The 27156-nt window shown below is 33.4% G+C and overlaps 1 protein-coding gene and 1 long non-coding RNA gene across 2 annotated transcripts in view; both read left to right on the top strand.

Moving 5' to 3' along the window:
* The window catches only part of LOC134838876 (dynein intermediate chain 2, ciliary-like), a 335209-nt gene that overhangs the window by 18545 nt on the left and 289508 nt on the right, over positions 1 to 27156 (top strand). The gene's annotated exons all lie outside the window — the stretch shown is intronic.
* On the top strand, positions 4757 to 13171 carry LOC134840745 (uncharacterized). Its single transcript, XR_010162441.1, has 3 exons — positions 4757 to 4866; positions 5085 to 5251; positions 12949 to 13171. It is a non-coding gene; the product is annotated as an uncharacterized LOC134840745 (long non-coding RNA).

The raw sequence follows: 27156 nt of genomic DNA, 5'->3' as shown, positions 1-27156 counted from the left end.
AGGTTCAACACCAACATCTGAACAAATACGTGACAATCCCTTTAACCCCCCCCCCCCCCCAACCAAACATCACGACTACCATATTGGACAACACACTCATTCACACAAGGTGAACCAAATTTAATAAATGACCCAATAGATATTTCTACGGATACAACAACATCATCATCACTACCAGATACATTATCACTACCATCAGCACCATCAATAAGCCAGATTTCACCGACGCCTTTCCCCCTAAATTTTCCAAATAACCTCGACGCTAGATATCGAGAACAATCATCAACAAATATCCCTTTAAGATTAGATTGGAACACGTTCACAGCACCCCCACCATTATTTGGACAACATCCAGAAAGTAACCGACTCCACAATTGGGCACTCCATAGACTACAATATAGACAAGACATCCACAAAGACATTCGTGACCATAACATCCAAATACTCCAACAAAATAGCCTACAATTAAAATTCGAAATCACGGTTTATTTTAACAACATTGTTCAACATCCTTACCCATTAAACCCACCCAATATAACAGCGAGTATCTACGAGTTAAATTTTTGTTCCGACCGTCTGAAATGGGTAAGAACTTCATATACGAGTGTGTTTTAGTTTTTTTTGTTTGTTTTGCTTCAATTTTTTTTATTCTCTACGCAAGTACCACAAATAATTATTGAAAATAGTCGAGAGATATATCTTATTGAAGCCATTTCAAATGTGATTCGAATGACAGTATTAATTTCCAAAAAAAATTCCAATGTTAAAACTGGTTAAATTTTTTGATTTTTAGTTTAACTTCGAGCGAGTAAAGCAAGCAAGCATGTTTTTTTAGCGAGGGAGCTTTGTAAATGGCCTAAACTAAGCCTTCAGGTCAATAATATTAAGTTAATTTTGCTTAATTTTATTTTTATTTAAGTAAAACTTGTTTTCGGAGATTTTAACGCCATTTTGAGAATCAAAAACTTCGAAAATTCAAAAGCTTCCGCAAAAATTGCTTCAATAGCTTAAATGGTTTGCTTAAAGAGAGTCTTTGAAGCAGTTTATGCAAAGGACGACTTTGTGGAACGTTTCATGTTTTTTGAAAGATTAATAGAATGAATATAATGACTGTTTCTTGGCATGTTTTGAGCAAGCTCTTAAGAAAATGAAAACCTCTAAACTATTTTCCAACTTTTGTTAAAGCGTAAGTGGAAATGCAAGTGTATGTTTTTAAAGAAAGCTCACCGAGCGAAAAATTGTACAAAAAATTTCATGTTGTTATTATTATAACTTGATTTGACTGACAGTAAAAAAAATTCAACGCTTTGTTTTTTTCTCAATCAGACAGTTCATGCAAAAAACTTTTTCATCAAGTTATACAAACAAGCAACCTTTTGGAAAGACTTAGTTGTAATTAATTAATGATTGAAACGGTTAGCAAAAACCTACGACTTTTATCCCGCAAGTCTTTTAAGTGATGAAAATTTCTAAATTTTTCGAGTCATTTCCTACAATGAATCGATTCGCAAAATAATTTAACACTTCAATCGTTTCTCATTATTTTTAAGGTGTAAAGAAGAATTTTACAAGGTAAGTATGAGAACCAAATATATTTACCATGGCCTAATTAGTCCGTATGCCATTTTTTGAAATAACTGTAGTAAGTAATCAAAGTTTTTACACATAAATTTTCATAGGTGGGCAAGAAGAAAAAGAGCCATCTGAACGCGTAGAATAAGTTTGAAATATCAAAAAAATTCACTTTCCTATCAGCGAATTCAAAGAAATACATTTCACAAATTAGAAAAAAAAACAGTTTCCGAATTAGTTGAAATACTAAATTAGTCGCTTTTTTGTTATGATTATTGGCTGATGAAATCATTTCCCGAATCTGTAAAATCGTATAATTTCGGCACAACCTTGAACAGCAAAAGATCTCGCAAAGTTCTCAAAGTCATAGCTCATGAATTACATTCTGAAATTATTTTTATTCAAATTTAAAGGCAAGCTTATACTTGAACGGCAGTAATATCCACCCTCTAACACGAAAAAACGAGAGCTAATTTCACAGAGGGACGTGTCAGTTCGCTTGTAACGGTTTTCATGTCCCACCCCTTTTTCAGTAATTTACCGATACGGGCGAGTAGGTAGTGCATACGTGGACTGTAAGGCTAAGTAATGGAACTTGATCTAAACTATTTTATGATTGGATAAATTAGATATTTTACCACTGTAAAGTATTTAATATTAACCAATCATGATCCATCTAACTAACAACCCACTTATTTGTAAGTGCTGAAATTACTTGTAATTTCAGCACCAGAGAGATTTGAATTTAACTTAGAAATTAGTTGTCTCTCCAAGAGAACTTCAGCAGCCGCAACAAACCAGTATACCCTAGATCTATTGAGCCTAGCAGAGACTAGTTAAACACCCTGAGACTAGAAAGTATAAGAGTAAGATTAGGATCGGTATTAGACTAAGAAGTTGCACGAATCTATCCGGCCGAAAATAAGATAGCGTGACGAGCAGACGGTGTACCCTATCCGAAATTACTCTATGAGTTAACCACATCGGACCTAACTCAGTAACACAAACCAGGTCACTAAAACTTAGACTAATGTGCTCAAACTCTTATTGCGGCAAGGTATATTCATGCTACCGCTTTCTATAATCGAGACATTTTGAAAACATAGTCACCAAAAATTTAGCTGTGTATAGACCAAGTTTGAAGTAGATGGGTTTCAAGGCCTCTATATTACGCGGGTTTAAATTCACAGCAGTGATATTTCTTGAACTAATTTTTGATTCGCAACACCTTATCGGTAACTCTCCTATTGGCTAGAAGTTCATACAAAACATGCTTGACACTTCTCAATAATCACTCCCAAACTCCGTCATGATTAATTGAATTGAATTTTCTTTCAATTTTTTTTGTGCGAGTACAGCGGAAGCAAGTTTGTTCCACTTTTAATGCAAGTTGAAAATTTTACCAGCACTAACAAAATTTGTGTAATTTTTCGGAAATAATGGTTTTATGGCTCATCGCGCATTCCAAACGATCTAAGTCCGTTTTGCACAGACTTGTGTCCTGCAGTGAGAGCACTCAAATTTGAACTGCATTGGTGATGCAGCAAATAAACAAAATCTCCATCTTTTTTAGTAGTTTTCCGTATGAGAACTTGAAGCGGTCAACAGTAACCGACAGCTGAATTAGCAAAAGAAGGCTACTTGAAACCTAATATTCGAACCGGTAGATCCGACTTGATTGAAATGACTCTGACTTGATTGAAATGACTTAAAATTAAGTTTATTGGGCCTAAATTTCCTTTAACCGGTTCTTCGCGACACTAAAAAAAATGTTGTGAATTTTTTATGTGGTTCGAATCACGACTGAAAGGTCTTTAATATGATATATCACTGAACCCGTCCGATCATTTTTTGTGGTACCTGATTATGCGTGGAAAACCAAAAGAAAGAAGTTAAAACGCACCCAAATACAAAGAGCCCCCATTTTTAAACGTCGAAACAAAAATAAATGAACCTAATCGATTTTAAAAAACTATAATGTTACTATTTTTCCAAACAATAAAATCTAATAAAAATGATTATGTTGGATTTTATTTGATTTTAAATTATTTTGTTTTATTAATATATCTTTTGTTTTAATTTAGTCAGTGAGTTCAAACATTTGTCAGCAAACTTAAAATTTGAGTGTTTTTTTTGCAAAACAGACGTTGAAATAATTCAGGTGAATTTTCTTAAAATTTAAAATGGTCAACATGAGTTGCGGAAAGTCGCAACATCGTTGGCGCAAGGTCGCAAAATGCGTCGTATAAAGTCGCAACATGGGTCGAACAATGTCGCAACATGAGTCGCGCGGAATGTTAGTCGCAACATGGGTCGTGCAAAAGAGCTAAAAGGGTCGCGCAAAGACGCAAATTGAGTCGCACAAAAACTAGTCGTCACATGGGTCGCGCAAAGTCCCAGCGTTAGTCGCTGGAAACAATAACCGCAGCGTGGGTCACGCAAAGTTGCATAATAGGTCGCGCAAAATTGCAACATTAGTCGCGCGAAACAATAGTCGCAACTTGTGTCGCGCAAATTCGAAAAATGGGTCGCGCAAAGTCGCCAAATAGGTCGCGCAAAGTCAAAATATGAATTGCACGAAACTTTAATTGCAACATGGGTCGCGCATTATAAAAATTTTCGAGCTGATTAAGTAGTAAAACAGTTGTTGGATTTTTTTGCTTACATAAGCGTGTTACAGATGCACATTAGGCATCCATGGGAAGACCTACACTTGGTCCCAAACTAAAATATGAGCAAAGTTTTTGATACAACAATAAAATTGCTAACACGAAAACTGAAAGCTAGAAACCATTGAAATCAAACATACATTCGAAAAGTTAGTTTCTGTTACAGCTGTTTTTTAGGTTCAGTTGAGCAATTTTGCCTCAACTGCTGCTTTTTAGGATACAGTAACATGTCTTTTTTATAAAGCCTACCAAAGGTAATTTTCTGGGATGTTTTATTAAGTGTTTTAGTTTCATCTTAAATTTTATTATGGCAATTTTTTTGATGCTACTGGAAACATAAAACAATACAAACAAAAATCCAGCTGAGGATAGAAGGACTCAAATGCTCATTTATTGATAAGAAGTTAAATAACTGACTCTCCATGAGAAAAAAATATTCTAGTTAGCTCAACGGTTTATGAACTTTAATACCTTGAACTTCAAACAAGACCTCAAACAAACAAACAAACCTCGTCAAAATCTGCAACATTTTCAGATTTTGAATTTGAAGAATGATTTATCTATTTGCTATTTTTGCTGTTAAGTTCAGCCCTTTTGAGTCTTTCTTTACAAACTGCCCAACCGAGCAAAACTCTTTTCCATTTCAACCTATTTTTTTCATAATTTTCCCCATAATTTATTTGAATATTTTGTTCAGGGTCATTTGGTTCACGCTATCGGTTTTAATCCCGCAACTAATTTCAAGTTTCTTTGATAACCAATCAGCTTTATTATAGAAGTGTTAGTTTTTTTTCTCCTGTATTTGGGAGTTGGTATATATGTAACTGGAAAAGAGTCTATTAGTCTGAAACCTGTGAACGTGAGTGAACAGTTGTTATCTGGAACTTGGTTTGCCGTCAGGAGATCTTTTCACTATCCTTACTTCGAAAGAAACGAGATTTGCTCGTGGACATTTCAAAGCACGGCTGCATGTCGAAAATTTCAATTTCAATTCGAAAAAACAAACTTTGGTTAGTTTAAGAAATTATTGTTTCAACGAAAAATCTATTTGTCTTATACGGGCTTATATGGACTAAATTTTCAGATCACAAGTTGAAAATACAACTGATTATTTGGCCTTCATCTTTTTTTACGAGGTTTATTGTTCCGACCATTGAAAATGGGGACGAAATTTGTATTCGGGTATTTTAGTTTTCTTTTTCCACGCAAAATCAGCTACTACAAATAAACATTGGTCTGGGTTGAGTGGTATATCATATAAAATCCTCTTCAATTGTGATTCGTAGTACATTAAAAAGTTTTTAAAAAGTTCACCCACTATCCAGAAAAACTGGTTTGAAATTTTAGATTTTTCGTCTAAATTAGAGCAAGTGAGCAGGCTTTTTTAGTTTGAGTTTATTTATGCTTAAGTTAAGCCTTGAAAACTTTTTTTTTTCTAATTAAGTTAGTTTTTGGAGTTTTTGGCTTCATTTTAGGAATCAAAAGCATCAAAAATTTGGGACAAAAATATTAAAAAACTTTTAAAAAAAACTTATTTTTTTTCTTGTTATTTGTCTTCAAAAATTGTTTTTAAATTTGCATATTTTACAATGATTGACGAAAAGGCCTAATCCATACTTTTTCGCTCAGATTTTTTTCTCACACCTTGCCGAAACAACGACACTAATTTGAAAAATAATTTTGTTATTTTTTAAGACTGGTCGGAACATTCTGCGCTACTTGCACAGTAACCCGCTATCCTTGTTATTCTATTGTGTTTTCTTGTTAATCTCAACTTAGTGTCGCGAAAGAAGTGGCGACATTGGACAAGAGAAAATCCTAGATCCGCCCCTGCACAGATACATATATACAAATGCATTTTCCTTTCTCTATGGGAACATTAGAGTTTTGATAAATGAAGGAGAATCACATGATCAAAATACAATTCAGGAAAGTTTTCTTGTAGAACGTTTTCAATTTGCAGAAAAATCATTTCAGTTAATGAAAAATTAGTTTAATATCTGCAATTCAAAAAAAACTATCGAGTAATTTCAAGGTTGAGTTATCTAGAATGGAAGTTTTTTCCAAAATGGAGTTGGCAAAGGATCTGACTGTAGAAGTTTATAAAATATAGATACGTTTTTTTTCAAATATAGGTTCTTATGTTAATGCATGTTGAACAACTGACACAAGTAATAAAAAATTAGTAAAAACATCAGATGATTTCAATTAATATATTTGCAAAATCCACACAAAACTCAAAACTGTATATTTTTCCGAGAAACATCTCAATTATTCTTAAACCTTCTCAATATTTTTCTCAAAATATTTTCTCAACCCTCTGAAAAATTGCTAATTAATTGAGATGACGGGACAACAAAACGACAACTTTTCGAAAACATCGTTCAAACTTGTGAAACCCGAAAAGTGTTTTTATGAAAAAAGGTTTTCAATTTGTAGAACTTTTAACTCAAACTTATGAAAGCACACTTTAAAATGATTATATCCTTGTATATTCAAGTTTTGAGTTACTCTGAATCAAAAATCTTTTTTAATTGAAGTTGTCTGTTTCGAACTTTTTTTTTCATTTTTTTAAATATAATGATGGTTGCGAATCAGGTAATTCTGAAATTTTTTTAATTAAGTTTAAAGTTTGAGTTATCGAGAAATGTTTGTTCAACAAAACAATTTGATTTTCGAGCAAAAAGCTCAGGAGCTACTGGATGCAGTAATTAGACAATTTAACACAGCTATTTTAAAGTTGCGTTATTCATATTAGTTGCATGTAATAGCATGAATTTCAAATATCTTTTAAAAGCAAAATTTAAAGCTACATTTTTCCCCGAAAAAATTATCTTCTTTTTAATTAATTTTATCCAGAAAATTTTCTCAGGAATTATTAAATAATGAAAGCCATCATGACAATTGAAAACAGGTAACTAATTTAGTTCACAAAATTTTGGACCATGAAAAAAACACATAACTAGATGACATTGTTTTCGCTTGTACAAGTCGCCGTTATCTTGCAAAAAAATTCTTAAAAAAAGCTTCAATTTGCAGAAAAAATAATTTTGAAGTTCTTTTAACGGTTTGAATGTTTCAATTCAAAGTAACAACTATCTAGTAGACTTAAGGCACGAGTTATTCTGAGCCAAAATTTTTATGATTTGAGTCTAGTTTTTAATGTTTTCAGCTTGTTTTTCAACGTGTTTAAAAATGAATGCTGATCTTGGAAATTTGAAGTGGTTTAATATTTTTTTATGGTCTAGAAATAACGAAATATTAGTTTCAAAGGTCAGTTTAGTTGCTTCAGTTTGAAAAATATTGGAATGAAAGAAAGCACCAAAAGAATCTTTAGAAGAGTTTTTTTTCCTTTTATTGGTGGCTTCACTTGCTTGCTTTTTAGTACATATGACTAAAAATATGAGTATTACCGATTTTTCAGAACATTCATTTTTCTTAAAACTCAGTTTTTGAACCCTTCGCATTTAAAATCTTAATTTTTGTACTCAATTTTTTCTCTACTCGACCTATACTATAAAACGATATTGCATCTATACCGCTTTTCTGTTCAAATTTTAGATCAAAACAGATTTTGCCTTCTTTTAATTGCCAAACAGCTGCATCAAGTCGAGGAATATTCAGCCTAGTTTTGGTCGGAAAATTCCTCATTCGATTGATAACGATTGTTTCAAAATATCATTCCATTAATCACACTCAAAAAAATGTTAAGGTAAAATTACCCTAAATGAGTTAAGGTAAAAAAAAATTAAGGTAAAATTTACCCTAACATTACCTTAACTTTACCTTAAAATATTGTTAGGGTAAAATTTACCTTAACTGAATTAAGGTAATTTACCTTAACTTAACCTTAATTTTACTAAAAATATTTAGGAATGCATTTAACTAAACAGGAATAAGGTTATTTGAGATAAACATTGGATCTCGTAGCCCACCTATCAAATTTTCAGTTCAACCATATAAGTGATAGAGATTTTTCTAAGTATATTTGTATGTATGTATTTTTGTATGTATGTTTGTATGTATGTATGTATGTATGTATGTATGTATGTATGTATGTATGTATTTATGTATGTATGTATGTTTGTATGTATGTATGTATGTATGTATGTATGTATGTATGTATGTATGTATGTATGTATGTATGTATGTATGTATGTATGTATGTATGTATGTATGTATGTATGTATGTATTTATGTATGTATGTATGTATGTATGTATGTATGTATGTATGTATGTATGTATGTATGTATGTATGTATGTATGTATGTATGTATGTATGTATGTATGTATTTTACCTTAACTTTTGTGTTTTTAAGGTAAAAATTTAAGGTAAAAACACCTTAATGTTAAGGTAAATGTAGTTAAATTACCTACTTTTTTAAGGTAAATTTTTAAGGTAAATTTACCTATAAAAAAAATTTTTAAGGTGTTTTTTAAGGTTGATACACCTTAACTTTTAAGGTGATTTAAGGTAAATTTTTAAGGTGTTTTAAGGTAAGTTAAGGTGTACTTAAGGTAGTGCAAATTTACCTTAATTGTTAAGGTGTTTTAAGGTATTTTTTAAGGTAAATTTACCTTAACTTTTTTTTGAGTGCAACGGAGAGAGTTGAGTGATATATCTATCAATCGTAGTTCCCTTCAATTGCAACTGAAACGAAATTATTTATTTAGATTTTTTTTCTTAATATCGAAAAAAACTGTTGAAAATTGTGATTGTTTGTTTTATTTCGAGCAAGAAAAGCGATCGAGGACGCTTGTGTAGGCTCAATTAGGCTGTTTACAACTGCCTTTCTAGGCTTTTTTTTCATTGTACTCAATTCAAAGTCTCTTTTGGGGATTTTCAATGCCATTTTGGGAATCAAAAATTTCAAAAAATCAAAAAGTTCTACAAAATGAATTTAATGAAAATGGAGTTTTTTTTCAGTTTTTTAGTCATTTTTATCAAAAATTGTTGTATTGTTAGTCTATGTTACTATGATTGTAGTCAAACTGGCCTAAAAAAATTCTTGCTTCAGTTCATTTTCGGAACTTTAAGAAATTCGAAAAAGTAAATCTCCATTTCGAGAAAAACCGTTTTGATATTTAGCTTTTTCGTCTAAATTTCGTGACTTTAAGAAATTCGAAAAAGTAAATCTTTTCGTGACTTTAAGAAATTCGAATAAGTGAATCTCAATTTCGAGAAAAACCGTTTGTTTTGATTTTTAGCTTTTTCGTCTAAATTCGAGCAAGTAAAGGGCTTCTTTCAACCCCGGATTTAAATTGTTCAATTTCGATTTCGACTACACCGTTTTTTTAAGTTCGAGTTTGTTTGATTCGATTTTGAGTTCAATTCGGCACCACCAAACAGAACGTTACGAATTAATAGTAACTGAAGAACTTAAAGAAAAAACCTGACAAAATTTTTTACCGATTTCTTATTAGTTATCTTCAGTTTTCTTCCAATTGGCTGTTACAAAAGATACCAAAGCAAACAAAAGTGAACTTAGAGAAGCGGCTATTACTATGATTAACGCTCACATGTATAAACCGCAGTAGATCGTGCGCCAGCTCCAATCTCTCAAAATGTCCAAAAAACCTAAAAATAATGCCAAAAAACATTTGACCTATAAAGATTAATTTTCGGTAAAATACACTCAAAACGATAAACTTCGGCATTTTCTATCGATCATAACAACAAAAATTTATAACTGCAAACTCAAAACAGGCTCTCAAAACACTGATATTTGACCTGCAGACGAATTGCTCTTTTTTAGAGGTCAGACCGAATCAAGTCTGAACCGTGTTTGAGATGAAAAACTGTTAAAGTTAGTCATGTGGGTGAAAAACTCCTCGAGTATACATGTATAAAGATTATTAGGTATGGAGTATACCTTTATTGAGAGGATTCGAACCCGGTCGACCGGCAGTTTGAACGATGGGTTATACGTTAGGCTATAGTCCTGTTAAGGAATCATCGTTTTTGTTCACTCTTATTTTCGTTACATGCATTTGCGCTGCAACCTCATCCGCCCCCAAATACGGAAGAACTGGAGCAGGCTTAACGGTCGATCGGGTAAGTTCGCTGTGGCTGGCTTAATGAGGACGCGACGTGCGCATCCGTCTTTGCCGTAGTTAAAATTAACTATTCGAGCAAGAGGGTAATATCATCGCGGGCTGTCGGGCTCAATCATCCATTCGAGATCACCTGTCTCAAGCGTGAATTCAACCTGAGTGTGCCACTTGACACGCTTATTCAGTGAAAGAACATATTCGCGAAGCCAACGAGACCAAATAGCGTTAGCGGACGACAGCGCTTGCACGTACCTCTTCTTGTGGTCGAAGTGTTCCCCAAGTAAACGCGGAGGAAAGCTTGTGGCATGTTTTCCGAGCAAAAAGTAGTTTGCGGTTAACGCTTCTAACTCACGTGAACTAGCGGGAGTGATTGGCCTCAAATTCAAAACCTGCTCAACTAAGCAGAGTGTTGTTCCTAACACCTCTTTAGTAACTACCCTACTGCCTAGTATATCGTAACTCACGCGCTTCACGCTTGGGACAAGGTGCTCCCAGGAGCCGCCATGATGGGGTGCGCCTGGCATGTTAAACTTCCAAACAACACACTTTTGTGCAAAAAATTGTCGGAGCCATGCCGTTCCAGTTCTTGAAGCAACCAAGTAATTCCTTTTCCGCACCAAGGAAGTTATCCGACCAGATCGTGCCTGGTGTCGCACGACGCGCACTGAACAACCTGCGTCGAGGAACAACACGCGTCGAGTAATATTGGGAGGCTGCGGGCCAACAGGTGAACTAGGATATTATGGGCGTCGATCAATTTTGGGTGCTTCTTATCAAACTCGGTATTCACTAGGCGCACAATCCGGCCAGTGGAACGAATGATACCTGTGAGTAGTTTTAACTGCTAGCTGTGAGTAGTTTTAACTGAACGGGGAAAGATTCCAACTGAGCAAGATGAATTAGTTTGTTTTCTGCAAAATCAAGTTCAGTGGGTTCGATGATCCGTAAGCCCTCACCGCGAAAATGTTTATGTAAAGGCAGCATCCTCAACATAAACGCGACAACTCTTTTTTAAAAGAACTAAACTTTTCCCAAATGAACCGGTGTTCTGGAAGTTTGATGGATGTGACATCGGTCACGAAGGAAGATGATGTCTCCAAGAAATCGGCATCACAAGAAGGACCCTTCAAACGAGTTTCCTTGACCACAGGTTTTCCGGGTATAAACGGCCAATCAGTAGTCCTGAGGATGTTTGGACCAACAATCCAGCTGCTATCCTTAAGGGTGTCCAAAGATATCCCCCTTGTACCAGAATGGCTGCTGTATTTAGAGAACTTAACAAAGCTATGTTTAATTTGCGTTATTCATATTATTTGCCTGTAATCGCCTGAACTTCAAAAATCTTTGAATACCGAAATATAAAGCTTCCCCGAAAACTTTATCTTCTTTTTTCTATTTTATTTAGGTTTTTTTATGGCTATTTGGAATAATGAAAGCCATCATGACAGTTGAAAAAAGGTAACTAAATCAGTTCTCAAAATTTTGGACCATGAAAATAACGCATAACTAGATGACACCGTTTTCGCTAGTAAAAGTCTCCATTATCTTGCAAAAACGTTCTTAAAAAAGGCTTCAATTTGCAGAAAACTAATTTCGAAGTTCTGTTAACAGTTTGAAAAGTTTCCATTCAAAGTAACAATTATCTAGTAAAGTTAAGTTTGAGTTATTCTGAGCCAAAACTTTTATGATTTGTGTTCAGTTTTCAATGTTTTCTTTTTTCTTTTTTCAAAATATTTATAGATGATTGCTGGTCTTGGAAATTTGAAGTTGTTTTGTATCTTCTTAAAAAGTTCTTCAAAAAAAGTAACCGTTACTCATTGACGGAATATCGCAGTGGAATAAAATTACGGCTAGACATGCTAGCCCTTGAACTGTGTCAAGATGTTTGCCGTGGGAAAAATCAAAATTATCTTCCTTTTTTACCGCGCGCATTTTGCCGTTTTTTTATGGGTCTCTAATCTTCAATAGTTATTTCAAATCAGTACTAGAAATTGGCAAAATTTTTTTTTTCTGATTTGATAATTATGGTAAATTGAAATGAGCAAAAGATAACTTAAGTGGGTTCTCTATGAGTTAGAAAAAGCAGTGAGGCAAACTTTTTGAACAAAATCGTAAAATAATTTCAAGTAATACAACGCATCATCTCTATTCATGTACTGAGCTAGCATGAAAAACTACTCAAAAAAAAATCAAGAAGAACTTATTTTGTATGTATTCGAAGCACAGTGCCGCCTTTTTTAGAGGTAAATTTGCTGCTTATAGCTGAAAAGAAGTGATGTATATTAATTTATCGTGGCAGCTATTTGTTCGTGGCAAAAATAAACGATATTATGATTAGTTAATTGTTTTTTCTATTTTTTCAATTTTTTTTTGGGGGGGGGGGCGGAAAGGGTTGAAATCGGTTTCAAAGTTAATATGTTTGAGCATCTTTTTGAGGTAATATATATCTTATAAGAATATTTTTTTTTTAAATTAGGCCATTGTAGCAAACTTCTCAAGTCAACAATAATTTTTTTTTGTTATCTACTCGCTCAGTACACATTATCTACAGAAAAACAGATAATATGTCAGAAACTCGTTTGAAACAGGCTGCATTGAAAAGTGACTATATAATTCACTGATTTTTGGCAAAAAAAAATCAAATTTTTTCAGGATGGCACATCAACTTGACAACTACAAACTGTGTTTGGATTTTTATGAGCGCCTTGGCTGATTGCCATAAAGGACAGTTTAAACTGTATAAGCAATGGCAAGACTCTTCCTTAAGAGGAGATTTCATCCATGTCAAAGAGCGTTTTTACTGCGGAACTGGCTTTTGTGTGATTGATCCAAGAGAAGACGCTTCCTTAATTCCTCGAATCATGGGCTCTTTGAATAATCATAACAAAAAAAAACCATGGGCTCTTTTGTTAGTTTAAAACAGTCTAAGGGGGAATGAACTCAATTTTTAACTCTTTTTGTCAGATGCAATTAATGATGAGACATTTCGTTTTCGGGTACTTTACCATTTGCCCTACCTAATGATCCGGTTGTTGTGAAACTTGGCGCGCACGGATTACCACTTCTAAACACATTTGGCCATCTTTGTTCTAAAATGAAAGGTTCGTATGCAGACGCGGATCTCGGAAATTCTCGGAAACCCGATTTTTGTTCAAAGATTTTCAAAAAGTGCCTAAAACCTTTTTTGACCTGTTTGTTTTCAAAATTGCTTGAAAATCCAACCCTCCCCCCCTTCACCCCCGAATTAAAAAATTTGCAATCAACAGGAGCAGATAAACGCTTTTTGCAAGGGAAATAATTGCAAATTGCGCTGACGTTTTTTGAGTAAACTATAATGATTTTTCAACGTCTCCCAAAACTACAAGAAGTCTCATAATAAACCAGAAAATTACCAAAAGTTGCAGGAAAAACTACCTCGCAAGAAAAAGCCGTTAGCTCAAAAAGGGTATAACTGCCGTACATTGCAACCAAGAGTTATCCGCAATTCACACAATTATGATATTAATCGAAAAGTTTCAAAGAGCCCCATTAAAGAAACCAAATTTTTACGTTCTATATTTGGATGACGAGTTTATGGTGGTCTACATGTGTAAAATATGTCTGGGTGGAGTATTTGGCTTGAGAGAACAGATGGCAATCTTGTTTTCCCGGATCCAGTATCCAGACCGAAGGAAGGTTTATGAAATAGAGCGGGTCCTCATTAAACAGGGTCTGAGATTGCTGATGATCAATGTGGAGACAATGGGATGTTCACCAAATAAACAATTTAAACAAGTCAGGAATGATGTAAATGATGAATTCAGATAAACACAAACAAAATTCTAATTATACCTGTTTTTTAACTTCTTGAGTTCAAATCTGCAACCATTTTACGTTACAACCACAAAATTATTTCTGGTCAAATAATGAATTTTATCTGGAAATCAAAATACCTCGAGCACATACTCCGTTACTTATTCCAGAAATTGGAGATAAAAACACTCAATTAGCTATCCTACATTTATTGTTTTAATTTCATCCTAAAACCTTTTAAATAAGTAACCAGTTTTCAAAGATTGAAAACTTGAACTTCTTAATTGCTCGCTCGAATCTTTGGCTCTTTGAATATTTATTACGCAAAAATACTTTGTGATCAATTTCCTTGTAATTTTTACAAAACGGTCTGAGAGGAATACAAGAATGAATTTAACAGCAATTTCAATGATATTTTCTTCTTGATCAAAAGCACATTTTTTTTCGGAGAAAGCCATAATAAAACCAAGGAAAGCCGGTAACTGTGCAAGCAGCACAGAATGTTCCGACCATTGTCTTAGAAAATACAACAAAGTATTTTCAAATTATTTTCGTTTTTTTCGGCGTGGTGTGATAAAAGGAGCTGAACATAAAAACGGGGGATTAGGTATAGTCGACAGCCATACTAAAATAAGCACATCGAAAAACAGTTTTTGTAGAAAAATTACTACAAAAAAAACGAAAAAAAAGTATTGTAAGCTTTCAAGCAATAATAATAATACTGCTCGCTCGCTTTATTTGCTGGAAAAAAGATGGAAAATCAAAAATTTGATACCGGTTTTTCCTAACTCTGGAAATTTTTCCATGGTGATTCGAATCGCAATTGTAAGGGCTTTATTATGATGTATCACTCAACCCAGTCCGCTCATTAATTGTGGTACCTGATTTTGCATGAAAAACAAAAAGAAAAAACTAAACCACACCCGAATACAAAGTTCCTCCTCATTTTCTATGGTCGGAACAGGGATTATTAACTATTTTCTAAAACCTTCAACTAGGAGGAGAAAAATGCTTTAAAGAAACGAATGCAGAAGATTAAGAAATAAAAAAAATCTTAAGCGAAGACCGAGTAAGAAAATTTTGAGCTTACTACATCGCAATATAAAAAAGCATTCAGTTTAGAAAGGAATCAGTAATTTGAAAAAATAAAGGTTTTTGAAGTACCAAGGAAATGGTTTTTCGGACCTGAAAAATCCGTTTCTTATCTGTATTTCAGTCCTGAAATAGGTTGTGAAATATTTGTTTTTCTTTTCCATTTGAGATCTGAAAAAAATTCGATTCAGATCCAAACTTAAAATCTGAGACTTTCAAATTTTTTATCAAGATCTGAAGTATATCTTCAGATCTGAGAATCAACTAAAATCTGAGAATTTAAGAAATAAGGAATTCCTGAATGTTTCTACAGGGTTTGAATTTCTATGGACTAATTGAAATTAAAATAATTGACGAAATCTCCGAAAAAAATGAGATTTTTTGACAATCCTTTCCCGAGCCGACAAGCTTTGCAAAGTACAAATTGATATAGTTTGCTTTTAGCAAAGTATTAAATAGAGCAAAGCACATACTTCAATCCAATTTTAAACAAAACCTAAGACACAAAAAATCTCCGTGTACTCGTTATTAGCAAGATATATATCGCGCGCTAATTGTCCCAATTGGGCCAAATTGGCAATTTTCAAACCTCCTTAGTTTTACGAAAAGTGTTCACAGATGAAATAACGTTTTGATCTTGAGCTCAGTAAAACAATACTTTTTGCATGATTTTTTCTAAAAGTCCGTCAAAAAGGCTAAATAAAAAGTCGAATTTGGTCGAGTGGAATTGAAAACCAACGGAGCGCAAGTATTCCAACTTTTTCTTCAAAAATAGTTGAAACAACAAAAACAAAGCCCGAACATCTATGATGACTTTTCAGCAGTTGTTAATTAGCTGCACGTAAGAAATCTCATGGTCACGTTGACTTGAATAAATATTTGACAAAACTTTGAAAAATACTGATTAAATTTTTCTTAATTCCAGTTTAATATGACAGCGTAGAAAGTTTTTTCCGCTCAGCAATTAAAATTGATCTACACAGATCTGATAATGCGCAAATAGTTTGACTATCAGCATAATCAAAACCAATGCTTATAACAAAATATCTCAAAAAAAATTTCTGGGTTAGCTTCTAAAACACCGGACCTTCAAACATCATACAACTCTTATGAACAAGGAATTAAGTTTTCAAGGTCATACCGACAGTTTACAATTAACTATATTCAATGTACTAGAGTACCGATCCCGTTAAGATGTGTCAAGCAATCTTCTTTAAGTAAAAAGTTATAGGCAACAATTAGTATTTTGTGATTTTGATTGCGTAATGTGGTTATGCAAGGAATTTTGTGAAGAGAACGCCAATCTGAGATGCCGTTTTCATTAAAAATTTTAAAATTTATTTTTTTTATTTATGAACTAAAAATTGGCAAAAAGTTTGAACTTTTCTTCATTCAAAAAATATTTTTTATAAATAAAGCTTTGAATTGCTAAATTAAAAACCTCCAACTTTTTTATCAGGTTTAGAATCAATAGCTCGGTAACGTATTGCATGCTCGCTTAATTATTTGAGACCCATTGTCTGTACAGTTAGCTTCTACTAAAAACATATGGCTAATGCAGACTTCAATTAATTCAATTTTAAATTTGGAATGCTTGAAGATGAAAAGCATTGTACTTTTTTATTCTAATAGGTTTAAGGGTGTGTCTATAAGAGGCATTCGGAGCTTCCGTGAACTTTTGGTTGCATAGATCAAATCCAATGTTTGAAAATTCCTTCTTCCTCGTGAAGTGAACCAGCATGAGATGTTTCTAGTTATCGCAATTGTATGGTCCCTCGGGCTATGAATTATTTCTGATTGCCGTTTATTATTGCGCCTAAAATGGAAACTTGAATAAACGATTAGTTTTGTTTCTTCTAGTCTTCCAAAAATTGTTTATAGGGATTACAATGGTGAAAATTCGATATCACACCCTCTCTTTAAAAGTTTAAAGTTTATACTTGAAAAAATCAAGCCTAGTGAGGCCAAACTTTGCAGAATGGGCGGATCGTTTTTTGTTACTAGGTCACTGAAATTCTTGCCCATTATTGTTTCGACTTTCATAACGAAAGTAACGGAATATTTGTGTTCGGGGTATTTTTTTTCTTCAGACAAACTTCGACTTTTTTACTAGCCATTTTTGACAAAATTTTTTTATATCATTTGTATTATCTCCCCACATTCGAGTTAGTGTTATTTTGTTGAGCGAAGCCTTTTTTTGCGACTCAAGGCCGTTTTTTTGCGTCTAGAACTTACACGTGGTGCCACTATTGCAGCGAATTTGGTCAGTTTGTGGTAGACCTGAAGCTAGAGGTCAAGTGAGAGCTCGACTTTTGAGCTTAAGTTTCAAAAGCTATTCACCTGTGAACATTTTTCGTAAAGTTATGGGGGTTTGAAGATAGCCATTTTGGCCAATTTGGGACAATTAACGCGCGATATATTTTGCGCTATTAACGCGTAAGCGGAGATTTAATCCGTCTTAGAAATCGTGCCAAAATAGTTGAAGGAAGCTTATTTGTCATAACTAGGAGATGTAACTAGGATAACTAGGAGATGTAACTGATTTGTAACTAGGAGCGAAATCTATCACTTTGTATTGGTGGATCAGTTTCTCAAGAAATCTCGAGTTTTAAAAACTTTTGTTGAATTATGTTCTACTATAGTTAATTTTTCATGTTATAACTGCTTCATAGACCTTGCAAGAGCGTTGGAACATTCACAGTTTAGTCCTGATACGAGCAGGCTTGATGGAAATTTAAATGGATTCCAATTATAAAAATTCCGTTGATTGCTTGTAAGGTAAATTTTGTTGGCACATTAGTTGTATCGAGGAGTATGCAACAGGCGAAAAAGGCAGATTGTTTTAAATTTTGCAAATGTTAGCAATTTTCCCAATTGTAAGTGGATTGCGCAAAATTATATCATATAAGGATATCAGCAAATTCCGAACTTTGCAAGCGGATTCCGCATGATTGAAATGTATGATGTAGTAATGAACACATATTCAATTCCGAAAAAAAAATGGACTCCACAAAGTTTTTACTTGACATCAAAATGAGGCTGCTTGATCAAAATTTATGCAATGCATTGTTTTAGCTATTTGTTCATGGAATCGTAAACAGCAAAACTATCAACAAGTAGCAGTTTTGCTGATACCCTGACAAATATGCTTTCAACCTGTTGCGGAATCCGTTTACAGCTCACAAAAAATAACACAGTTTGGCCTTTTTGTAGGTTTTTTAATTTGAACTGGTTTTGTGTTTTTTTATTGTTGGTTTAAAAATAATTGCATCGTCAACTCTTTTTACTTGAATTTTGAAACAATTGAGCAGCGGTCAAGTAGAAACATCAGACAGTTGTTAAGATTTCTGTCACAATTATAGTCAACACTAAATCTTTATGATTATTTTATGCAACTACCGAAATTGCTACTTTGGGGATGTATTGTGAAAAACGTTATAAATTTTATTCAGAAAAAAAAAACAATTTCATTTTAATTGAAAATGTCCAGGATATGATTTATTAAAACTTAGAATATGTGTAGAATGAGAGTTAGTTCTGTATTTGGAGCACAAACACAGCTGCTCGATCTCAGAATAATTAAAAAAAAAACTTTCTTAATAATTTTTCTAAAAATTTGCTGCTGCACCAAAAATCCAAAGTCACTTCAATTTGTTTTATTTTTTAAAGAAGATTAGAGCGCCGCTGGAAAAAACAGTCTAGGTATTAGCAATTTTCCCCTCTTTTTTAAATTCGTGTTTTTTTAATGAAAAAATTGTTTCGGTTGTTAATATAGACCCAGAATCCAATTCACTGTTTCTTTTATTTTGATACCTTGAACTGCAACCAATGAATAAAATAAACAAACTTATGACAAATTTTCTATACTATTTATTCAACGCAATTAAATCAAAGCATGATTCGCCTGCTTGTTATTTTGTATTTTCAGTTTACTCCTTCATTTGAGGCAATTTTTTCATATTGTCCATCAAAGCAAAACTCTTTTCCGTTCTTAAGTTGAAATATTTACCTTTTTTCGGCCTTTTTTTTATCCGTCTTGCATCAAACTTTTTTTTAAAATTAAAATTTCCATGGCAAAATGTGAGAGAAACTGGAAAAGAGTAGTACAGTTTAGAATCTGTTAATGTTACCCAGGAGTTACTTTCCGGAACTTGGTTCGCCATCAGGAGGTCTTTAGACAATCCTTTCTTCGAGAGAAACAATGTCTGCTCGTTGACATTCCACTACACGGCTGCATGTCGGAAATTTCGATTTCAATTTGAAAAAACGAACTTTGGTAAAGTTAAAACGAGTAATTAAACTTTAAATGATCATGATCCCTGTAAAACTTTTGATGAATTTTGAGTAAAAACTTTTTGATTGACAGATATCAGAGCGTAGGCTAAAAATCCCTCAGCTAAAAAGAGTGTCTCTATTAAAGTCGAATTAGTTTTTTCGCGAGTATACTACTATCCTCAACTGAGATACTAAAACTTTATTGAGCTGTAGAGTTTACAAAGCACTTGCAATTTTATTTTTACAAAACTTTTGAGACCTGAAGTATTTTCAGGTTGGCATATCAACTTGAAAACTATGAACTGTGACTGGATTTTGTTTCACGGCTCCATGACCAAATGTCACACAGAAGAGTTCAAACTGTATAAACATTGGCGAGATACTTCTCATAAAGGGGAATTCATCCACGCAAAAAATCGCTACTATTGCGGGACCAGTATCTGTGTGATTGATCCAGAAAACGACGTTGTACTGATTCCTCGAATTCAGGGCTCTTTGAGTGTTTATCATCATGGGGTTATTACAAAATTGGGACGGTTAATTTATTATACAATGTAAAGCAATACCTGACCCAAATTTAGTAAAAATAGAAAATTAGAAAACCCCCCTAAAATTTGAAAACCTTCAATAACCATGAAGTAAGGGTTGATTTCAACTTGAAAGATAATTTTTGCAAAACGTTAAGTTTTATGTATGATATGCCAGCAACCGAGATAATTGTAACCAAACACTAGCAATCAGCCCTGGTATAACACGTTAGAAATCATCGCAGTGCTTCACATTGTAAGTTTTGATGTCAGTTTCTTGATGTCAAGCTATTGGAATTCACTCTTGGTCATGAAACTTAGGTTAGTCACATTTTTGTGCACTTCAAAGAGCTTTAATATTTGCGTTAAGCTTTTTCCCTCTAAATTTGTTTCGGAAATTGCAAACACCTATCAATTGGTGCTTTAACTTCGTTTTATCCTCTTTTTTTGACTTCATGATGAAAAAATTTAATTAAGAAATCTCGTGGTCAACGAAAAACAAACAAAAATTAAAACCGATTTTAGTCGAAACTTAAATTAGGCCGCGGATTCATGCCACAAACATGCAACACTCAAAGAGTCGTATCTAAAGAAGCCAAATTTCTTTGTTTTGTACCTGGACGAAGAATTTGCACTTGTCTACTGGTGTAAAATATGCCTGGGTACAGATTACGGTGCCAGAGATTACATGGCACTTCTGCTATCCAGGATTCGGAAACCTCTTCCAAGGAGAATTTATGAAGTAGAACAGGAGCTGAAAAGACAGGGTTTGAGATTAACAATGGGCAACGTGGAAACAACTGGATGTAATGCGAATAAAAAGTATACTTTATTCGGGAAAGACTGGAACACTGAACGGAATGAGTTCAGATGAAATTTTACAACTGTCCTGATTGTTCTTTTTATGTCGTTGATAAAATTTTAAAGCACCAGATTAATTTTTTCAAATTTTTTAAATTAAGATCGTGGAGGGTGACAGATATCCTCATTTCACTGAAGTTAGCATTACAATTCATCATGTCATATTTGAAATTTTATTGTGAAGGCATTTGACTAAGCTGAATATAACGTGTTGTTTGCTGTTGAAATGTGAAATGTGATTATTGAAAACTTTTCTCGTGATTCAAAACTGATCCTCTTTTCGTGTTAGTCATGTAAATCAGCTATGTATTTTTTGAAATAATGTGCCAATTCAGAAAAGATTGATTTGTTCTGCTGAAAGTCAGAACCTAACATTGCGAAGAAGAACAAAAAACGCATCATTAGTCATTTTTCAAAAAAAACTTAATGATGAACAAAAATGTTTAAATATATTTTGGTATCGTTCTCCATATAATAAAAATTCGAAAAATTAAAAACTATTATGAACTTAATTTTAAAGCGATTTAGAGTGAATTACTGAAACATAGTGCTTTTTGGAGAAAACAATCCTATGTTACACAACTTCTGTTGAAGATTAAGGTTGCGTGCGAAGTAAGTCTATACAAAGCGTCTTGAACATTCCAACTGCCCTCTAAAATCTAGAGACAAAAATTCAATTCATTTTAAAAAATGAATTGGTTTTTTTTTTTCGTTTTAAAAATAAAGTTTTTCCCAAATTGCTATTTATTTTATCAAATGTTATTTTAGCTTACTTTGACTTAAAAAGTTTAATAACTATTATCTCAATGTTTTGGAACGTGCTCTACCCGGATTGAAATACGGCTCACGCGTTAGGAGCACGATTTATATTACGCGTTACTTATCCTATCTCGGCTAAATCCTTTTATTTTGTTGCTCCGACTTTCGATACGAAATTAACGAAATATTTGGCCTCGAGGTGGGTTTCTTTTTCTTCAGACAAATTTCGACTTTTTAACTAGCCATTTTTGACGGAATTTTTAAATGTCATTCAAAAGATATTGTTGTCCTGAGCTTATATTTGAAAAGATATTTGATCTGTGATTGTTTTTTGTAAAGTTTTTGGGGTATAAGTATTGCCATTTTGGCCAATTTGGGACAATTAACGCGCAATATTTTTCACGCTATTTAATCCGAATTAAATTTGATGCGAATTGAACGCTGGGCTGGAAGCTCTTAACTTTGTCTGTGGGGGTGGGGGATGTTAACTGGATAACTTGATCCCGGAGATTTAATTCGTCTTAGAAATTGTTCCAGATTGGTTTGAAAAAGCTTATTTACCAAACTTGATTTGTTACAAGGAGCGAAATTTGTTTTTTTTATACTTTTTATGGCCTGTTGGTGATGCTTTTCATAAAAATTTCAAATAAAAAAAAAATCATTCCATTTTTTTACATTTAACTTATGTTATTACTGCTCCATAAACCTTAAAAGGCAGTTGAAAAATTCAGGGTTTTGCCCTGATACGAGCAGTCTTGTTCAAATTTATTGTCAATTTTAGTTTAAGAAGTCAAATTTTTTTTTATAAATATATATTTCAATTTTTTTTCCAATTTTCGGCCAAATGCGTTTTTAGTTGTCGTTAATATTGCATTTTTGCCATTTTTGGCTTGATATAATGCTCGAGATATCATTCCTGCATTTTAAAGTAAAATTAGTGTAATTGTGTAAGAAAAACTTCATTTTCATTTTTCATCATTTTAGGATATAACCGAAAAGACCCAAATAACATATACATGAACTGACGAAGTTAGTCGCAATTTTAGAAAAGTCAAAACATGAAAACTAAATTATTCAATATGTGTTTAAATAACCACCATATCATTTTTTATATCAACGATTCAGTCTTTTTTTAATCTTATAAGCCATGTAAATCAGTTTTTCTGCTTTCATATCTTTCTGTCTTTCTGTCTGCTGATTGCTTCGCCTTCCAAAAGATGGTTTTAAAACGACAGATTACGGTGAATTGCTTAATTTTTGTTCTAAATGCAGCCATAATTTGCCCACTTTCTATGAATAAAAACGATGCGAAATTAGTTGAAAACTGGAATGTTTTCTTTTTGCGTCAAATGTTAAGGAAATTACTACACTTTCAAAAAAAAATCCTTCGTAACGAGCTGGTCAGGGACACCTCATTTATACTAAACGGGCCTAAATTTGTTTTAACGATTAATCAAGGATTAGGTTTGTCAGTTGTACATTGGTTTCCCAAAGACCTCTTTGAGAAAGCTCTTGCCGAATTTTGAGTATCCATGAGTAGCTTTTCCATTGAAAAAAAAAAGATATTAAAAGCAAAGGATAGTACACAAAATTTCAATGGCTTTGACTTATTGCTAAAAACATTTAAAACAATGACAGAGCATTTTGTGCTCGTGTGTTATTTCTACTCAGACCATATTTGACTTTTTAGCTGTTTTGTTTTTCGATTAAATTTTAAAATATAATCTGGAAGCTTTTGATGTTCTGAGCTGAAATTGAAAAAAGTTTCCTTAGTTAATTTTTTTTTTGAGTTATAAAGGTTTTAAAATGCCAATTTTTATAATCAACGCGCAATATACCGCTTTGTTTTAACTCTTGAACCGAATTGAATAAAGGAATCAAGTACAAATAATTGCTTTTTGTTGTATTTAATAAATTAATATATAGATTCTGATTTTGTCCTAACTTTTGTAACGAAAGTAACCGCATACTTGTGCTTGGGGTGTTTTTTTTTTCAGAAAAATTCCTACCTTTTAACTAGTCATTTTTGACGCAATTGTGTTTATCATTCAAAAGGTATTGTTGCCATGAGCTCAAATTTAATTTTTTATATTTCACCTGTGATCCGTTTTAGAAATCGTTGCACATTGGTTGAAAGAAGCTTATTTTTTCACGACTGATTTTTTACTAGGAGCAAAATCTGTCACATTGCACTTTATATGGCAAGTGGGGTGATGATTTTCACGAAAATCTCAAATTTAGGGGAAAAAATTCATTATGTTTTTACTGCTCAATAGACTTTGTAAGTCAGTCACCCTGATACGAGCTCGGCCCTAATGCCAACATTCTTGTAACACTTTAGACTTTAAATAGCACGATGAAGATGTTCGTGGATGATTTTTTTCCAATTAATTTTTTTTATTTGAAAAATTTATCAAATTTCAGGGTCGTCGCCTTGACAGAGTAGTTTTTCTAATTTTTTTTTGGTTGCGAGGACTGTTTTGCAGTTGATATGCTTCGTTTTTATGCTATTCATTACGAGATCAAATTTTGCCAGGGATAAGCGCGCAACTTTGTGTCTGTGCATTCCTGGATTCTAAAATGTAAGTCGTTTCCACCTACAAACCTTCCGTCGATTCCGCGTACAAATACCCGTAACGTAAATTTTGTCGTCATTTTTGTTGTGTCGCGGTTTTTGCAACAAAAGAATATAACGGTATTTTTGAATTCCGCACTTGTAAGTAAATTCCTCAAAATGCAAATGAAATCTGCAAATGCAATGAAACCTGTTGACAGAATTGTGAACAGAATCCGCGAATGCTACCGGATTCCGCAAACTTTAAGTGGATTCCGATTTTCGTTCTTTTCTGAACTTGCAAATGGACAAAGAAAAGCTAGAGCTGGAATTCTTAACTATAGTAAAGAGGAAATTGAAAGCAAGGTTCTAAGCATTGTCAGCGGAATCCACGAACAAATCTCAAAACATTGCTTAAATAAATCGGTGGATGCCACTTTTTTGGTATTTGGAAACACAAAATTGGAGCTCATGGGTTGAGAGTGTTTGGAAAAACAACGCGCAGCATATCGCCGAATTACGTCAGTATTTGGGATTGCATCAATCAAAAATGATGGTTTTAGAAACACAACACAGAATAAACACAACAGCGAAAAAATTATGTTTTGGAAACACAACGCACAGCATATTGACGAATTAGGTCAGTGTATGGGGTTGCACCAATCCCAAAGACTGGTCAGTACTTGGGATTTTATCAATCTCAAACGCTGATCTAGTAGATCCCGGTTCTAGCCAAATCTTGAGAGCAGTATTTGAGATGAGTCGAAAGTGAAAACAAATCATGAGGGCAGTTTTTTTATTAGAATATATGATGCTACATCTTTTTCAATAGCTATCAAAAATTTATCAAACTATTTTAGAGCTCTAAGAGTCTTATTCTTTCTCTAAGCTTTCTGGTAAAAAAAGATATAAGTTAAAACGTTATACTACATATATACATTTACGTGAATGAAATCCGCAAACAAAATGCAGATTCCACTTACAATTTGCGGATTCCACTAACAATTTGCGGGTTCCGCTTAAAGTTGCGGATTCCGCAACAGCTCAATTCAACTATACACATGTCTTAATAATTGTTTGTGGATTCCGCAAACTGTTCTGGATTCCGCAAATACGTTTGCGTAATCGAAAATTCGCCTAGTTTTGGAGCAATTTTGAGCAGTACAGTGTTTTTAGGTGTTTCTTCGTGGAATCCAAAACAGCAAAGAAAAACAAAGAGAATTAGCAATGTTGCGGATTTCGAGACAAATCTGGATTTGGGTTATTGCTGATTCCGCTTACAATGCACAAAATGCACAGTTTGGTCTCGTTAATGTTCATTCAAGTCATCAAGCAGTGATTAATCTATTCATGATTGCAAAGAGTGCATATTTCTATAAAAAGGATGCCAGCATAGTTTTTAGCTATATTGAGCAACCTTGAGAATAGTTGAGCTAAATTTCTGACTTTGTTAACTCGCATACTAAAATTCTAGCGAGCGATGCCGTCATTATGTTAAATAAACGTTATCGTACATTTTTGAAATCAGCGTTTAACGAATTTATAGATAAAAATTACCGTTATACAAAAACTTTGGTTAGCTCAACCAATTTTACTTCATTTGGGGCGTGATGTTTTGACAAGTCTAGGTACAATTTGGATTCATTAGAGTCTTTTATCTGAGCCAAAGTTTCCATCTCCCATTGTCACGTGACTGATGCCTGTATCACGTGAAAACCGCCTGTTTAAAATGTTTTCGAATGAATCATAAAACGGACCTTTATAATATGGTAAATATCACAAGTTATCAAGGAGTTCGAAGGATCAACAGTTTCATTACAGAGCAAGGAGATCTGTAAACCTCATCTAAAGTCAATAACCTAAGTTTTGCAAGTAACCATTTGTTCAAACTTAAAAAATTTTTCAAGCTGTTAAAATTCCGTCGCAAAAAAGGAAAGTGAGCTCACTCAAACTGGATAACAGTGCAAATGCTTGGCCCTCCAATTTGACGAGCGATGGTGGAGTGTCTGACGTCCCCCGCCTACTTTTGCCTCGAACATAAACAGATTTAAAATTTAGGTTCCAATATCATCGAAACTTGGTTGATTTACGGCCAATTTTGCATTTTGAAAGTTTGGATTTTGGATCAAAAACTGATTGACATCAAGCTTAGACTTTGGCAGTTTTATGGACATTAAGATTTTTTCATGATATGGCAAATAATAATGGAACTTTCTTGAGTCTGAGTTTGAGCGGAGCGAACGTTTTTTCACGTCATACCATGAATGAAATATCAAAAAATGTTATTCGAACCAACTTTGTTTCCGTCCTCAATCTTCTCAGTTGGTCGACTTTGAACCTTGGTGTGAAATTATACCGATCTGCAGACAATGATTTGTTGTTCTCTTCAAAGTTAAACAGCAAACAAAATGTTGTCTAATTTTCATGCTTGAACTCTAACGAACACAAACCATGGTGACATTTATTTTGATATTATCACTATTATTCAGCCATTCTTCTGAGACTTCAAGTTTTCCATCTTGTCCGAGGAAGCAAATCTCTTTTCCTGTTCAATCAAAGTTCACTACCCGTACCGAACGGAAGCTGTTTTTCTAGATAGAAATTCTATGTAGATTATCAAGCCTAGTTTTCTCGTATTTTCCGCGCAGAAGTGATCTATTTCTTTTCTGGTTTAGAAACAAACAGTTTCTGGAAAGAAACAAGACTGCTCGTATCAGGGCGAAGCCCTGAATGTTCCGACTGCCTTTTAAGGTTTATGGAGCAGCAGTAAAAACATAAAAAAATTAAATGAAATAAAAAAAAAATGAAAATTTTTTTTCTAAAATTTGAAATTTTTTATGAAAATCATCCCCCCACACGCCATATAAAGTACAAAGATTGGCAAAATGGCAATCTTTAAACCCCCGTAACTTTACGAAAAATGATCACAGGTGAAAGATCTTTTCAAATTTAAGCTCAGTTCAACAATACCTTTTGAGTGATATAAAAAAATTCCGTCAA

The sequence above is a fragment of the Symsagittifera roscoffensis genome, chromosome 2 (assembly GCF_963678635.1).
Source record: "Symsagittifera roscoffensis chromosome 2, txSymRosc1.1, whole genome shotgun sequence".
NCBI lineage: Eukaryota > Metazoa > Xenacoelomorpha > Acoela > Convolutidae > Symsagittifera > Symsagittifera roscoffensis.
The sequence above is the reverse complement of the archived record's forward strand: the minus strand, read 5'-3'. Positions and strand labels throughout refer to the sequence as shown.